Source organism: Lichenostomus cassidix, chromosome Z, assembly GCF_008360975.1.
Source record: "Lichenostomus cassidix isolate B80296 chromosome Z, HeHo_3.0, whole genome shotgun sequence".
Classification (NCBI taxonomy): domain Eukaryota; kingdom Metazoa; phylum Chordata; class Aves; order Passeriformes; family Meliphagidae; genus Lichenostomus; species Lichenostomus cassidix.
This window is the reverse complement of record NC_139511.1, coordinates 2501197-2518880: the sequence shown is the minus strand read 5'-3', so window position 1 is coordinate 2518880 and position 17684 is coordinate 2501197.

Below are 17684 nucleotides of genomic sequence, written 5' to 3'. Positions count from 1 at the left end.
AACACATTTCCTTTAATAAAGGCCCAAGATTTACTGCAAATGTTCACAGATAAAACCAAAGTACATGAAGTTTCTTGAGGAAGAATGTAATTTATGGGGATAATTTCCTATTTAATGTCTCTAATTCACCTGGCACACCTTCATCAAGTCCATCACATTTCCAAAGCTGAAGTCAGTGACACTTTTCAGGATATGTTTCCTGGTGGGTTCACTCTATCACCTGTGAATTATTGGACCACACACTGGGAAAAAATTAATCCTGCAGCCCCTTTGAATATTCTCAGCCACCTTTATTGAGTCTGGGGGTGATTCAAAGAAACTGTAAAGCCTTTTTCTTGGTGATTCTGAGGGTTTCTGGGGTGTGAAAACGAGGGTTTTGTCACCCTGTTTCCACAGCTTGTAATGCCACTTTAAGCTTGATTTTCAAGAGTAAATCACAGCTGTTTCACAGCTGGGACAACATGGGCTTCCTCTGTGCAGCATTTCCATTAGTTTCAGCAAAAAATCTGTTTTTTACAGCGACAGTGGGGATTTTTTCTACCTTTAATAAGAGGAGAAGTGTGGTTTTGCGTGGAGAATGAGAGACAGGGACTGGACTACTTGGACTGACAAAAGTAAAACAACCAATCCTGTTTTAATCATCAGATGAGAATTTATGATTCTCATGAATACCTGAAGAGCACCTATAAATAAATAAATAAATAAATAAATAAATAAATAAATAAATGTGTATATACACACATTTATACACTAAGCTTTAGCATTTCCTTAAATTAAGCAATTTCTTTAAGAGGGAGGCATCTTATTTCCACCAGTCCCAGAAACTTCTCCTCTGTGCCTCCCTTCAAAGTGGAATGGTTGTCACATATTTCCTTTTATTCTCAAAGTTAAGGCAGAGAAAAATGTCATCACAGGGCAGCTTTGTCTGAGCTGAGCTGAGGGAAAGAGATGCTTGTGATAGTACAGAATTCATATCACAAAAGTTGATGGGGTTTTAGCTTCATGGATATATTTCTCTGGGAATCATAAATGACCTCTTTATCTATATATATAGTTTTTTTGTTCAGTGCTTCTCTCTCCTCTACTCTTCCTTCTCCCAAAACCATTTCTGCAGTGCTTTCAACGACCTGAAAATTGAGCCAAGCCAAAAGCTGTCGTTTTGTCACTGCTAATGTGCTGAAAGCTGAGGGATTCTCAGGTGCTGCCATGAGCCTTTTATGACAATATTTGATACAGGGTGGATAAAAAATACATCACCCTGAGATGAGAGGATCCAGTTTGTGTAATGATCCTGGTGCTAGCCTCTTAGTAAGAATATAAGAAACACACTCAGGGTTGTCAATACCCATATCTGGAACTTTCCCCAAGCACTGTCTGCCCTAAAATATCCCCTAAAATATCTGGTTTTTTAACTGCCCAGGGCAGATGTCACCCCTCAGCACTTTGCTGTTCCCCATTTGGTAACCTGCATGTCAGCTTTTATATTTCTTCAGGAGTGAAAGGGAATGTAAACAAGGTTAATAATGATGGGAGCATTGGCAACATCAGTACATTTTTTTTTATCTTTAATTTCCTTTCTATAATTAATGTGAGTATGCATAAAAATATTTTGAAGATGCTTAATTAGTAAGAAAAAAACCAGATAATTCTTCCTGATGCAATCATGCCAAATATTTGTGTTTATTTACTCATGAAAAAATAAATAGAAAAAATCCCCAACAACCAACACACAATTCTTTTTAAATAGGTGATTTTCCATACATCCATACTACACTTATACTATAAGTATATGGTATTATACTTGCACTACTATACTTATTTATTCCTGATTCATTTCATCAAAAATGAGATTTCGGTGGGGATTCCTGTATGACATTTGAATGTTTAAGGTGTACCCAAAGGCCAGGCCAGGCTTGGAAAGGCTGTATTTGTTCTGCAGGTAATTCAGCAAAGCAATTCTTCCCAGATCAGTGATCTGATGTGCTGCTGAAGCAGCCTGTCCTTCCCAAAGCCATGGAGAGTTGCCTGAGTCATGCATGCATGCACAAAATGCAGCAAACACACTGGAAAATGCAGAGCTTATTTAATTCACAGTGTGGGGCTTTGGTATTTTTAAGCTGGTGATATGTTGGAGAAATATTACTGAATATATGGAGCCATGTCCAAGAGGCTTTGCTTTCCAGGGAAATAAATAACTATTCGTGCTCAAAGTAATGATTTAAGTACATTTAAAGTAAAACCCTGCAGAGGATGAAACTGCAGTTGTGTCACAGCACCAGGTTAAGGCCCTGTGAGCAGCTCAGCTGTTTGGCTTGTGATGTACAAGACACAAAGCCAGGTTCAATCTGGCCCTGAGCAAAGGGTGATAAACCTTTTACAGCCAATAAAGCTTTGCTTAAGAATCTCCTGTCTTCAGGCACAGGCAGGAGTCACACATCCACTTCAAGGAGTCACAGAATATTTGGGGTTGGAGCTCCCGCAGCCCAAGGGTCCCCTGGAGCAGTGACCCAGCAAGGTGTCCAGCTGGGTTGGCATGTCTCCAGACAGGGACACTCCAGCCCTCCCTAGGCAGCTGTTCCAGGGCTCTGCCCCTCCATGGAAAGCTCTTCCTGCTGCTGGGCTGGAATTGCTGTGCTTTATTTTCTGGCCATGGCTGCTCATGCTGTCCCTGGCACCTCTGAACAGTCTGCCCCATGCTCTGCAGCCTTGGAGATGTTGGTATGGATGGATGGATCCCCTCAGCCTTCCCTTCTGCAGCCTGCCCAGCCCAGCTCTGTGCTCAGCACACACATGCTGCACAGCCCAAATCCTCTCTGTGCTCCCCTGGATCCTCTCCAGCAGCTCCTGGTGTCTCCTGGCTGAGGAGCTCAGGGCTGGAGCAGCAGGGCAGATGTGCCAGATGTGCCTCCTGGGCAGGCAGAGGGACAGAGGGACAGAGGGACAGAGGGACAGAGGGGCAGAGGGGCAGAGGGGCAGCATCCCTCCTGCCCTGCTGCCACACTCTGCCCCATCACCCCAGGGTCCCCCTGACCCTGCTGGACACTCTGTCAGCTTAGGGTCACCTTGTCCCCTCCAGGTCCTTCCCCACACAGGAACTTTGTCAGAGTGTGAGAAGAAACCCTTGAGGAGGGTTGGTCACTGTGAAATGTTTGTCACTTGAACAGATTTCACTGAACACAGGAACAGAGGAACATTGCTTGACATTACCTTCACTGATGTATTCGATACATCCACCTCCAGTACCATTTAGTACAGGACTAAAACATATTCCTTTCCTCCAGGGGAAAAAAGAAAAAAAAACAAAAAACCCCAAAAGGGCCAGGCTACACTTCACAAGTTTTATTGAAGTGAACTTTTAAAGCAAAACAATCAAGAAAAGGTATTAACCTTTAAGAAAGAAAGCGAATGTTACATTTTTAGCCTAAACTGAAGCAAGACATTTTTAATTATATATCAATACCAGCAATATTAATAGGAAAGGCAATAAATAGAGGGTAGCCTGATGCTGAATCGTTATTGCTTTAAGATCATTTTTTTTCAACAGAACTTTCATGAAGCATGGAAAAAAAGTTGTGGCAACATGGACTGAATTTCCTCATTTCTCTGTGAGGCAGTTTAAATTTTGCTGAACCTCTGCACTTAAACCACCTGCAGGAACACAAGGAATTTCTGCTTCCCTGGGTAGCCCAGTTGTCATTGAGGGCAGGACAAAATTAATATATATCCCACCAGCATTTCATACAGTTCATCTTCCCTGAACATTTACTCAGAATCTCTGCTACGAACACTATAAAATGCAGTTCTTAACATTTCTCTCACTAAACCCATTAAAAAATGGGCATGTGATGCAATAAAGTATATAAATGTCTAGAAAGACCACAACAAAACAAATAAGATTATGGTGTGATTAAAGATTTCTCTTCCTATAAGAAAACCAGCTGCCAGTTTGTAACACTTTGTTATCAGGTTGGTGAAAGAAAAGTTGTCAAAACAGAACCATTGTCATTTTTATTGGTGATATTCATTGAGCACCTAAAGTGGTTCTGTCTCATCTAAAGAACAGCTTTAGCATCCATCGGGTTTTTTTCACACTGTTTGAATCAAATTTTAAATACTCTCTGCTTTGCCCAGGAAAGGCAAGGGAGCTATTATTTACAATAATCACATTTTAATTCAGATGAGGAATGATAATATAAAAACTGATTAAAGAAACTTACTGAGGGGATTTTATGTGCATAGCTTATCATCTTTGATAGGATTGAGCTCAGGAGTTTGATTCTAAATAATGCTGTTTCAAGGAAATGGTGTGGAATCACCAGGAATGGGGATTAGTGTTTTAGTGGGTTTTTTCCCTCAAGAAAAGAAATTCCCAACATTTATTATACATGATTACAGGATTCATAGGAAATGATAAGAAGAGTGTATATTGTTTTAACCTTTTTCAAAATCTGTTTCTCCCAGATTGTGTCAAAAGATTTTGGGTTAATCCGTGGATTCTTAAGAGTTGACAGAACAGATGAAATTCAACATAAGAAAATATGAAAGAAATTTAGAATAAAAGGAAAAAAGTGAGCTGTGTTTGATGTAACATTCCAAAACTAGTATTAGATGAAGTAGCATTTAATTTCAGCCTCGTATACTAAGGCAACAATAAATTAAAATGTCTGAATTACCTTCTTTACAACGAGATTGATGTTGCCCTGAAAAGACTGCTTCCACCATGATACTCATGAAAGTTAGGTTCTCACATTCTCTGGGTTTTTTTTTGGTTTGTTTGGGTTTTTTTGTGGGGTTTTTTTTTTTTTTTTTGTTGCTTGGTGGGGGACTTTTTGGTTTTTTTTGTTGTTGTTGTTTGTTTGTTTGTTTTGTTGTTGTTTTTTGGGGTTTTTTTTTGGTTTTTATTTGCAAATTGAAGTTTTATTTTCTGGAATATTAAAAGCAGTAGGAGGTGTTCATGCATCTCTCATGGCTGCTCCATTTCACTTGCACTCATGCCCTACACTTAATTTATCGGGATTATCCATGTTCCAGCACCTCCATCTGCACGGTCAGGTGTCCAGGAATGCCAGACTGCCATCAAACCCAGAAAAATCCCTAAACCCACGTTTTCCTTGAAGCAGAAATTCCTGGGATTGTTTTGGTGAGCTCTGACAAAACCCAGCAATGGTTTTGGCTCTGTCTGCACTCTGCTTTTCCAGCTCAAAGCTTTCCTGGCTGCCTGGCATGGGCTGGGGGAATTGCCATGGGGGAAAAGTGTTTCTAGGCTGAGGCCAAAAATCAACATCAGGTTTTGCCATGCTGATGAAAAAAGCCAAACCTGGGCACAGCATAATCATGGCATTGCTGGGATCAGAACTCCAGAGAGCCTGGGATACATTTTAATAATGTCTGACTCTGGAAAAAATAATAATTTAGCAGCATTTGTTGACAGTTGAAATTAAAATGAAGAAATTAATGCACAAAAGAAAACTTATAATACAGATAGGACCTCTTAAAAAAAATCTAATCTGCATGTATCAGAGTTGTCTTTGCAGGCAGAGTATTAAATGTTTGGGATCAGGAAAAAGTCCAAAATCAGCTGGACCAAGCTAAGGACAGTCTGGACTAGCTGGCATGTATCAGTGCTACAGGGTAGAGACATGGAGAGCTAAATCTTCTTTTTTTATCCCATAAAACCACTGGCCAGAGACTGGGTTTGAATACCTAAGCAAATTCCAGCAGATATAATCTTGTTTGTTTGTCCGTGTGGTTGATCTAGATGAGAGTTTGCATTTCTGAAGCCAGAGGTTTTGTTGTAAATTATGTATCACCAAGGATCTCAAACGAAGAAGGCAATTTTGAAGCCAATTTGTGATCATTCTGGATTTCTGATGAGAAAATACAGTATTTTGAGTAACTTAATGTAGACAGCAGCTGTTTTCAGAGTGAGGCTGAAGCACTTGCAGTCCTTTTGAAAAAGAATTGTTTTGGGAGATATTGAAAAAATAATTTGCTGTCCACTGCAGAGCAGACATAATACCCATTTCATAAATGTAAATATTCTATTCCCAGAGGTTCTGCAGTGACCTTTCATTTTGAATTTTTGCCCTTTGCCAGGATTTTGAGATAATGTGAACCATGAAGTTTGAAATACCTTGCTGTATTTATCCACTTCAAAAGCAATACCAGCCACCTTTAACACATAAAAGTCCTCTTGGAACAAAACCCCTTTGCCTATGATAAATTTTGTCTTCTCTCCCTGTTCTTTTCATCCTTAAAATACTTAAAACTATTAGCATTTCTCCATTGGAAATTCAGGTAATAGAAAGGTAATGTTAGCCTTTATGAGTAATTAATAATAATAATAATAATAATAATAATAATAATAATAAAAAGTATAGCAATGCTGTTGGACATTATCTGCATTTCCCACCCTTTCCCCATCTGGGGCAGAACATCTGCAGTGCATCAATAAGACAAGGAGAACATTTCTGGAGAGATCTCTGGGGAGATCTTTGGTGGCACTTAGTCTTAACTGGAAATTGTCTTTCATTTCTTCTGCAGGCATCATTCTACAGAATGTATTTCTTTATGGGTAGAAACCATAAATGTTATTTCACAAAGCACTTTAAACCATGACAGATAACAATGTAATATAAAACAGTCTCAGCTTCCTATTCCACCTGATCCAGGCTAAACAAATAACACCTCTAATGCTTTCCAGTTTTGTTGTCTTCTGCAGCATATTTTTTTATGTATGTACAAAATTTTTGTGTCATTATCTACAAGATAAAATTTTAAAAACATCTCCAAAAAGGAAAGAAATGTACCTCACAATTGTCTAGGCAAATATTTCTTCCTGGGAAGAAATTAAAACATTGATTCTAGGTTTATTGTTACTTCCCAAGCAAATTATTTTCAGATCAGCACTCATTACTTAGCATGGAGATCATGTGGATGATTAGATTTTTCTGTTATAATGCCCTCTTTTTCTTAGTGTTAAACACAAAATAAAATCACAGAATAATAACAGCAGACTGTTCATTTGGTGTCTCCTTATTCTCAAAATTATTCTAATCCATTCTCCTAACTCTCAGACTCTTATCTGCAATATGTATGTACAATATTTTAATGCTAAAAGGAGGTTTAGAAGCTGAATAATGTGGGACATCTGTGTACATGATGGGGACATCACTCAAAGGATGTGAAAGCCAACAGAAAATAAAGACTTTGTTTAGTGGGTCAGGCCCTAAATACAAACTCAGCAATGGACATCACTTCTCTTTACAACTGCAGGTCAGAACAATCTGAAAAAAATGCACAAGGCAAAGATTTCCATCTTTCTCTTCTGACACTTGTGAATCCTGAGCAAGAAACTCTGTGTTGTGTTTTTCTCCTTTCTACAAAAGTGGACAAGAGGAATGGTGACTTTCTGAGGTTATTAAATAACACAATGGGTTAACTACACTGTTCTTCAGCCTAACACCAACCTATTTAAAACATTTTGGGGTATATTTGAGATCAGATGGAACAAAAACAAACAAACAATACAATAAAACAAGATTATTAAGATTTAAAAATAAAGGTTTCATGATAAGTCTGTGTGCCATGAAATCCAAGTGATTCGAGAAGGATTGTGATTCAAACACAATACCAACAATATTAATGGCAATTTAACTTGATTGTAATATTGAATATTTCAACATGAGGTGTTCATTTTTATCATTATTCTGTTGCTCTTGGTGTGGGGGTTTTATTTAAACATGGGTTGGTGTCTCTATCACAGAACCACAGAACATCTGGGGTTGGAAGGAACCTCTGGAGATCATACAGTCCAACCACCCAGTGCAGGGTGTACAGGGTCAGATCCAGGCAGGATTGGAATATTTCCAGACGAGGAAGCACCACAGCCTCCCTGCCAGCCTTCTTCTGCTGTCTGACACATTTGCAGGAATGTTTTTCTTCCTATCCAAATGGAACTTTCTCTGTTTTCCCCGTTGCCTCTTGTCCTCTTGTTGGGCACCAAATGGCAGATTTAAAACCTTTTAGGGCCTGTAAAAGCTTCTCTTTTGTTGAAATGTGCTTAGTGCATGTTAATATTCCATAACCCATTCAGCCCAACAAGTTCTCTCTGTGCCAGATTTTCAAGAGGTGTCACAGAAACATGAAATCCCAGAGTGGTTTGGGTGGAAAAGGACCTTAAAGCCCATCCAGTGCCACCCCTGCCCTGGCAGGGACACCTCCCACTGTCCCAGGCTGCTCCAAGCCCCAGTGTCCAGCCTGGCCTTGGACACTGCCAGGGATCCAGGGGCAGCCACAGCTTCTCTGTCACCCTGTGCCAGGGCCTGCCCACCCTCATGTTTCTTCCCAATATTTATCTAAATCTGCCCTCCTTCATCTTAAGACCAATAAGAATAATTCTGATGGATTCTGTGTATTTCTTGACATCTTTCTTGTGGTGATGCTACAGAAGATTCTGCTTTCAGGGCCACAAACCCCTCAGTTTAATCACTAATCTATTTATTGTCATTCCCTGTTTGTATCTAGACCATTGCTCTTTATCATCACTGTTCTTCATTCATCCCTCAGCCACCTCTGCATGGAAATAGAAATGTTTTACTGATCCATTGCAGGTGTTGTAAATCAAGATTAGCCTCTGATCTTCACAAAAACAAGCAAACAAAACAAAAAAAAATCCCCCAGAACAATTAAAAAAAACCCAAACCAAACCAAAACAGGCTGTGAATAACTTTGCAACAATCTACCAGAACATAATTTTACTACTTACAAAAAAACCCCACCAAAACTTTTAAAAATCCCATGGATATAATAGTAAAATATCCATTACATGAAATGATGATTCATAAAATGGATGCCTAGAAAAATGTGTAGACAGATGTTTGACATAATGTGCTCCTCAATAAAACAGAGTTTTAGCTCAAAGACATCCAGTTTATTTCTAGACTTTGAATACTTCTAGCCCTAAGTGTTTTTTGTTAGGAAAGGCATTGTCTTGAGGCTGCCATCTAAATATTTACAATTTATGGGTTTTTAATATCTCCAAAACTTACCTATGGCTGTTATGGTTGATATGGGAATAGGGATTGCAATATATATAGAGTTTAGAGTTGGGTTTTTTTTTATTATTTTTTGGTTTTTAGCTAATGAAGACTCTGAAATAAAGTCAAATAATGGGAAAAAGGGCAACACTTTCAACACTTCAACTAATAAGATAATGGCATTTTAGTGGCCTGACTTGCTGTGTTCACAAGATCACACAGTTCACAGAAATTACAGCTTCTAAAAATAAAAAATGAGACAAAAGGAGACATAGAGTTTTACTTCTTAAGGAGCAAAAAGACAGCACATACTGTCTCTTCTCAGCAAAACATGTTTCCATAACTAAAAAATAACATCTCCATGCAACCATTTCAGGCGTTTTATTTCTGCTGTTAAAGTGGAGAATTTTTGAACACAAAATCCATTTTCTATTTTCCAAAGGAAAAAAAAGATTTGCTTTGATTCATGGGAGGAAAAGGGCTGAGGTTGTCTCACAGCAAGCCCTGTGGGTCCTTAGGGAGCACTGACTTCTCTCTACTTATCTAGATTTTAAAATTAAGCACAAAGAGTCAAATCTTTAAACCAGCTTTGCATCGAGGATGTTTGGCACCACAGCAGGAAATCATGGAAATTGCCTGTTGGAGATTGTTCTGAGACAACTGTGGCAAAATTATCTAAGAAAAGACCATTGGGCAAACATTTCAACAAACACAGCGATTTCCACAGGCTATAGTTCATACATAGCTGAAAACTGACTTATTGCCTTGGAAAAAAAAAAGCCTTCAGTCTGTGTTATTGTACAAAACCTCCAAGGAGACCATTCAGGATAATAAAATACTGATAATCAGTGAAGAAGGTCGATTGCCCCTATTACTTTATGAGCACGGGCTTTGAAAGACAATAATTTGTGTTCTTGAGGTTTGGTAATGCTTGTGCCACATGATTGAGTCAGTGCTTGTGATACAGTTGATTTATAACACTTTATCAGAGCCAATTAATTAGCTATTTGGATGGATCTATGAGGTGAGGAGCAATATCAACACATCTTAAAAACATTTATGTAGTTAATGCGTGTAAATATTGACAGGAATAACAAGAGTTGAAGAGGAGAAAGTAAAATGAAGCAAAAATTCCTTTCTACTCTATTATTTTTACTATCCATTTCAGTCGTTTTAGCAGTATCTTTTGTAGCTCAAGAAAAATGTTCTTTTCAAAATTTAGAGGTTCTCTTTGAAAGAAGGAAGAAAAGCCATTTTCACTCATCTGGAGAAGTGTCTCTTCTTTTACAGAGGGAACTGAAACTTTAATATTTGTAAAGACAAATCCACCTTTATGAGGGATGTCAAAGCAATTTCTCAGGCCAAAGGGTCCTGAATTCAGTACTTCTGATTTGGAAAAGATAAAAAAAAGTTGTTCCAGCAGTTCAACAGATCAGAAGGTCATGTCCTTAACTGGAATTTCCACTGAACCTGCTGGTCAGTCATGGACCTGAAATTACTTGAACTCACCCACTTCAGAAGAAAATCCAGTCCCTTCTGATGTTAAATTACACTTTATGGTGCAGTAGAAAGTTTTGTCTATTTAAGTTAACTTTAACTGTGCCAAGCAACCACAATCATGAGCTACTCCAAAACTCTTCTTGACTTATTTTTCCTTGAGCAAAATCAAGGAAAGGATGTTACAAATTGCAATAAGGACTTAGTCTGATGACTCACTTACAGGATGAGAGGACTGCATGGCAGAAAAACTGTAGTCCTTTCGGTAGAAATAGCAAAGGTGTTAATCAGCTACATAAATTCCTACCTAATCACAATTGGGAAGCCTGTAAGTGAAATATATGACATTATAAGCAACATTTAATTATCATATCCACATGAATTTCATTAATTTCATTATATCAGTGACTTTCAGTTATCCTATTTCACTTCACTCTTTTTATCCAATGAGGAAAGATTTGGGTCATGACAGGCAGAGAAAGAAATGTGTAATAATTCGAAACACGTGTGGAACAAGAGTGTGGGAATTAAAAATCACTGCAAAATAGCATGGAAACTGGGAAGCTCTGACCCAAAAATCATTGACAATTCAAACATTCCATAATTACAGGACACTTAAAGAAACACCTGCTTCCCACTACAGCATCATTTGACTCTCCATGGTGAAAAAGACACTATAGAGTTTGTGGAGAAAAATAACATTTTTTCATGGCTATTGGTAATCTTATAAATCTTCCATCCATGATAGATGACTGGCTGTTTTGCATCTTAATTCACACCCTCACAACCAGGCAGGAACAAATTTTTGCATTTCCTGCAGGTTTTTTTTGGTGGAGTTATCCAGAGGAGAGAAATGGAAAAGAAAGCTGAAGCTCATTTTATTCTCCTTTTCTATTTTCTATGCTCTGTACTTCATAAGAATGGAAATACTGATATTTTCTTTGGAAGCACATAGCTGTGAAAGTATTCACACAGTGGGGAAGCTATTCAAATCTGTCTTTTAGCTATTTTAAAGGTGGAAAGGGGAAGAATGAGAATATTTATTTTCAAATCAGCTACATCAGCTGTAAAATGAAAAATCTGGAAAATGTCTCACATTAGTCATTGCATACAACTTGTAAGTATCACTTCTTTTTGTTAAACACATAATTGCAGAGTTCTCAGAACTATGAGATCTATCAAAAAATGTGATTAATTACAGAAATTCATGTTAAAAAAATGCTGTAATTTTGCCAGTGTTTCTCAAAGGCAATTATTTCACACTTTGTAGTCTTTCATTGCAATAACAAATAGGGAAAGAAAAAGAATATATGAACAGAAAACAAATAAATGAAAAATAATAATTTTTTTAAAATCCCTCCACCAAGCAGAGTCAGCAAAGCTAATGGGAAAGCACTAAAAGGCAGCTAAGGATTGTTGTGATATGATAATTTTGGGGGCAGCCAACCCAGTGACAGCTCCTTCACCAATGACTGTGGTTTGAAGGAGGTGCTTTGGAATGGAGGCAAAGTATCCTGGGCTCCAGATTTCTTCAGGAAAAAGCAATCCCAGCCCACTGTCTGACCATTTTTGAAGAGTCATGAGTTATGTGGATGTCTATTCATGTTCCTAAGAAGAAGAAGAAGAGGACAGTAACATATCAACATCTGGTACACTTTCCTGAAAGGGTGAACAGATATCCTGGTGTGACTCCAGGGCATGGAACTGCCTGTCCAGGGAAGTGGCTGAGACATCCCTTCTGGAGGTGTTTAAAGGATGAGAAAATTTGGTTCAAGCAGCTCGGTGGTTCTTCTTTCTACTCATTTCAATAATTTCCCTTCATTTCCCTTCTTCATTTCCCTTTCTCCAGTCACCAAGGACATCACCTACCTGCCATCACCTCTCAAATGCCAGGGAGAGTGTCTTGCCAGCACCATTTAGACCCTCTGGGGTCTGGGATGCACCTTGTCATGTCCCCTGGGTTTGTGAATGCTCATGTTCATCTCAAACCTGATTTTCTCACGTGATGGGAGCAACTGCACTCCTCCAGTCCCTGTCTCGATTTTCAGGGACTCAGCAATGTGGGAAAGATAAATGACTGTTGAAAATTAAGGATAAAAGGTTTGCTCACTACTTTGATGTTCTCCATGTTGGCTGTCACAAGCTTTCCTGTCTTCTATTTATGTCTGTCTTTTCTTTAATAGCCATTTTCCCGCCAATGTACTTGTAAAGCTTTCACTATTCTTCAAATTCCTTGCAAAATTCAGTTCCAGCTGTGCCTTGCCTGTCCTAACCCCATCCCTCCACATCCAGGTAGTGTCCCCATATTCTCCCTCTATCAGTAGAGATATCCCTGCTCCCATTACCTGGGTGTTTCCTTCTTACACTTTTGTTTGACCAGGAGGTCCTTTCTGAGCTATGCTGGTCTCTGCCTCTGCTGCCCAATCTTTTACAAGTTGGAATTGAGAGATTCTATGCTTAAGAGAAATGTCCTTAAAAATCTGCTGGTTTGGTTTTCCTCCTTTTTCACAGGGGGCAGTGGATTCCCAAGGAATCCCATCGACTAGTTACTTGAAAAGCAACAATTTTGTTCTAAAATTCAGGATGCTGACTCTGTTCTTCACCTGGCCCATGCCCCTCACTGCTGTGTGTTCTACCAGGCTACCACCCCTGCAGCAAAATGCCACCAACTGACGCCCCTAATTAGCTCTTCCATGTGGGAACAGGTCCAGAAATGCTTCCCAGGTGAATCCCCACCACCCCCAAGGGCTTCTCAAAGGTAGATCCACAGCTGCAGGAGGCAAAACCTGGAGTTTGGCACTGGCTGCACATTCACTTAATCCTTCCTGAACCCCTGACTCTGGCAGGAAGGAGAGAGGGCAACTCCACCAGTGCTCCACATCCTTTTGATATTCCACTCCAAGGGACACACAGCCTGTTCTGGTGGCTCTAAATTGCCTCCTTGCCACATTGTTGGGCCCTGTGTGGAATTTCAGGGGCGCACCTGTAGGGATCATCAAACTCCCTGCAGGCAGAAAATTACTCTGGAGAAAAATGTCTGGATGGCAAATGAGTGTTTTGGTGCCCCCCAGTAAGAAATGTGCCAGAACTGATGGTTTATGTGTTTTTCTGCTGGTGGGTGGCTGCAGCAGCTTTGCATAGTTGGCTTCTCCTGGATCCTGTCCACCACCCATGGTCTCTCCTTAGCCACCCCCAGAGCACAGAATCTGATGTGCAGGAGCAGTTTAGGGGACAGGGGACAGTTTTTCCTTCCTCACCAGGCATAAATGTGACATTGCTTGGGACTCCTCAGCCTCTCTCCACACAAGAAAATACGTATTTGTAATCAAACTCTCTAAATAATGACATGGATGAGGTTAGTTTGAAAGGGGATTTCCATAGTGTGTCCTAATCATGTCTAGTTTGTAAGGACTAATGCAGAAAAGCTCTTTGGTTTTGATTTAATTTTGCTTTCCATATGTAAACATGCCTTCCTTCCATATCAGGCTTTGTGACAGTTTCTGTACCATCATTACATACTTTCTCAAATTTCAAAAGTAAACTGCATGGAAAAATTTCCCATGATAGAGAAACACTGACAAATGTGTGGTAAAAGAGTGACCTGACTTCTTCTGTCTTATAAAGTCATAGAACATTATTCTACTATGCACAATATGGCAATCCAGCATGGTTTTAAGTATATTTTAATTTAATGAGTGTATAACAAGGAAGTACACTCTGTTCCTCTTGGCTTTCTACCCAGGATTATTATGGAAACTCAGGGAATCAGGGAATGCAGCTGCTCTTTGGGGCAGACTCAGCTTTCCTTACATCTCCTGATGACTGGAAAGGAATTGTTCAGCAAATCCCCTTAAGTGCTGCCCCAAGAATGCCTCCAAAAGGCTTTTTTTCGCCTCCCTTAAAGTCAATATCCCTCAGTACATTCTGAGATTTGATCTTCGATTTGCAGTGATGAGATTTACCTTCCCCTCAATGGTTTTACAGCTGAACTCTCAGTGCTTTCAGTTGTGCCTCATCATCCTTGCTGGATTCATTTATTAGATTTGTCACGTTTGAGTTTGCTCCACACATAACCCTGTGGTTCAACCCAAACTGGCCAAAAAACTCTGGGTTTGCTTCTCCTGTCTTGCAGTCCATATTGCTTTTTCTGGCTCTGTATGTTGTTACTTTTTGGTGTGAAAAGGTTGACTTTTCTTCTGTGTGCAAGATGTTAGTGTGTAAACCTTTTTTTCTGCAGCTCTTCTGCCAGTGATGTGCTGACCATCCTTTATGACTGCAGTTTCTAAGTATAATACCTCTCAGGGGAAATTATAGCTTAAAATGCTGATTGAGGATATATGCCAAGGGGTTGACATGTAATTATACACATGTATATGGCAAAATTAAAAATGCTAATCTCTCCTGTTTAAGATTTTAGCACTTGGGAAAATTTTAGAAGCCTAAAGGCGTAATAAACCATAATTTTTCCTAAAACCATTTTAATACGGTGACGTGCATGTGAGCTGCTGATCTCAAGCTCTGTCTCAGGGTACAACTATTTATATGTCATTTCTATTTTAGAGCAAGTGCTGTCTTCACATCAGCAGACTTCCTCCCTCACCTGTCCACAGAGCAGACTGCTGACAGGTTGTCCTGATAACACCTTGAAAGCAGAAGGAATCAAACCTATACAAACGTGGCATTTTAAAATACATTTTTTTTAGGTAACAATGCTTAAAATAATATCTGATATGCTGCTCCAGGACATGAATTCTCTTGGTGTGAAATCGTGATGCTGAAATTGTGAGCTGTGATATTGCCAACTACTTTCACATACCTGAGCAAAAGCAACAGGTAAAAATGGAAGTAAAGAACTCAAGTGTTAGATTCAAGGTGATAATAAGAAACGGATCTATATTTTTAGACACAAGCTGTTTCAAGAATTTTTTTTTTTTTTTTTTGTCTGAGAGTGAATCAATCTGTCCAAGGAGTCAAAGTGGCTTCAAAGCTACCTGTAATGCTGAAATTGGAGATCTGTACACAGCACAAACTCTGTATTCCAATTTACCATCTCTTCCTGCTGGGATAATAACACAAGCATATCTGCAAGGTCCAAAACCCTTCATAAATAGCAAATGGGAAAGAGCTTACCTGCAGCTGGCATGCTGTCATAAATATTATTAGTTATTGTCTGTTTTCTTGAGGTACAACAGGGCATTTATTATTTAAGATCAGTATAAACTGTTCTGCATGTGAATATCTGCTCCAAGCTGCAGTTTCTCTGAGTAACTTTTATTTGACAGTGCATAAAAGATAATCTTTTAGCGGTTTCACTTCTGTCACAGTTTGATTTTACTGCAGTTAAGTTGTGCTGTTTCCAGAACTGTCCCTCCAAATTTCCTGTTTGATTTTTGCCTGAGTAGTTCTGTTTACTTTGATATTCAGTTCAGCCTCATATGCAGAGAGGTGGCATAAATCAGAGACAGAAATGAAACAAATATTTTCACAATAATCCTTTTATTAAGATTAGGAGATAAGGGCTGCAGCAGTAAATGACACAAACAATGGGTGTGGCACAGATCTGGCTTCAATGAGCTCTGAAGATGAAAGATGACAAAAAATGGAGTTTTTTTGTTTGTTTCGTGGTTTTGGGGGGTTTTTTTGTTTGGTTTGGTGGGGGTTTTTTTGTTTGTTTGGGGTTTTTTTTTTGTTTTTCTGTTTGTTTGTTTGTTTTGTTTTGGTTTTTTTTTGTTTGTTTTTTGGTTTTTTTGTTGTTTTTTGGGTTTTTTTTGTTTTGGTTTAGGTTGTTTTGTTTTGTTTTTTTTTTTTTTTGGTCCCCTAGTGATATTTAGCAATAAAGGAAGTCAGGAGCGCCTGATTCCCTTCTGTTCTTTGCTGGGAGTTTTTAAGTGCCTGAGGTTTGATAATTTAATACAGTAATGAAATACAGTTGTTATTTATTTGTGCTTCTACTCATTTCCCATAGTTACAACATTTTAGTCTTTTGCTCTGAGTTAACACCACTGCTGAAAACAACTGCAAGGTTCACTCACCCACTGTATCTGGCTGCACAACGAGATAAAATATAAACTCAAGATAATCACAGGGTTTTGAGGATTTTGCTGTGGATTTCATAATACAAAGTGATGCACCCCAACCCCAGGCTGCTTTTCTGTTCCTTTTGCAAAGCCTGAAGAGACAAAAAGACAGCCAGGCTAGCTACTGCTAAAGCAAGTTTTCTGTGGCAGTTAGATAGAATGGATGCAATTTGCTGGCTTTTAAAAGAATGCTCTAAAAGTTGGTGAGATTAAGTTTTGCTTCTCACGTTGCTTGGAGGAGGAAATGGCTGTGGGACACACTGCCTCTGACTGTGACTTTTTTTGTAAGAAAACAAGCCTACAAGTATAAAACCCATCTGGCTAGACCATTGTGCTGCTTTAAATTGCCATGCCTAACATTTTGGGATGGAACCCTTAGGATGTTTCATGTCAAATACAGTGTGCATGCACAGCCTGAATTCACACAACCTTGGAATAATTTGTGCCAGAAAAGACCTTAAAGTTCATTGATTCCAACCCTAATTAAGGCTGGACTTGATGTGAGGGGAAAATTCCAACCTAAGTGATTCAGTGATTCTGTGATGGTTAAGGGATGATATCTCACTTTGGGTTCCTTGTAACAGATTCCTTCTGCCTCTGTAAAAATTTCTGCTCAAGAACATAAAATATTTTGGTTTGAGTTTTGTAAACATGCAGGCTGCACTGAGAGGAAAGCTGCAGGTGAATCACAGGTTTCCCCTCTGAGAGAAAAACTAAATGAGATGCCCCATGTTCTGCTGCTGCCCAGCTATACATTGGTTAACCAGAAATTACAATTTCATTTTTACAAGACCCACAAGCATGGTGTGATCACACAGTAGATATTTTCTGTTAGGTCCCACCACTCATAACAGTGATATACAATCTTGGGAGTCACCTACAAGCAGAACAAACATTGTTTTGGTGTTGGTGTCAGTTCCACAAGAGAGAAAGGCCAAGGGTTTGCCTACAGCAAGATTCTTCTGTACACCTTTATTGTTTTCATGGCACCTGTGACTGAGATCATGAATGCTGCCAGGTCAGACTGGGAGATGGTGGGACCAATATCCACATGGGAAAATATTCTTCCTTC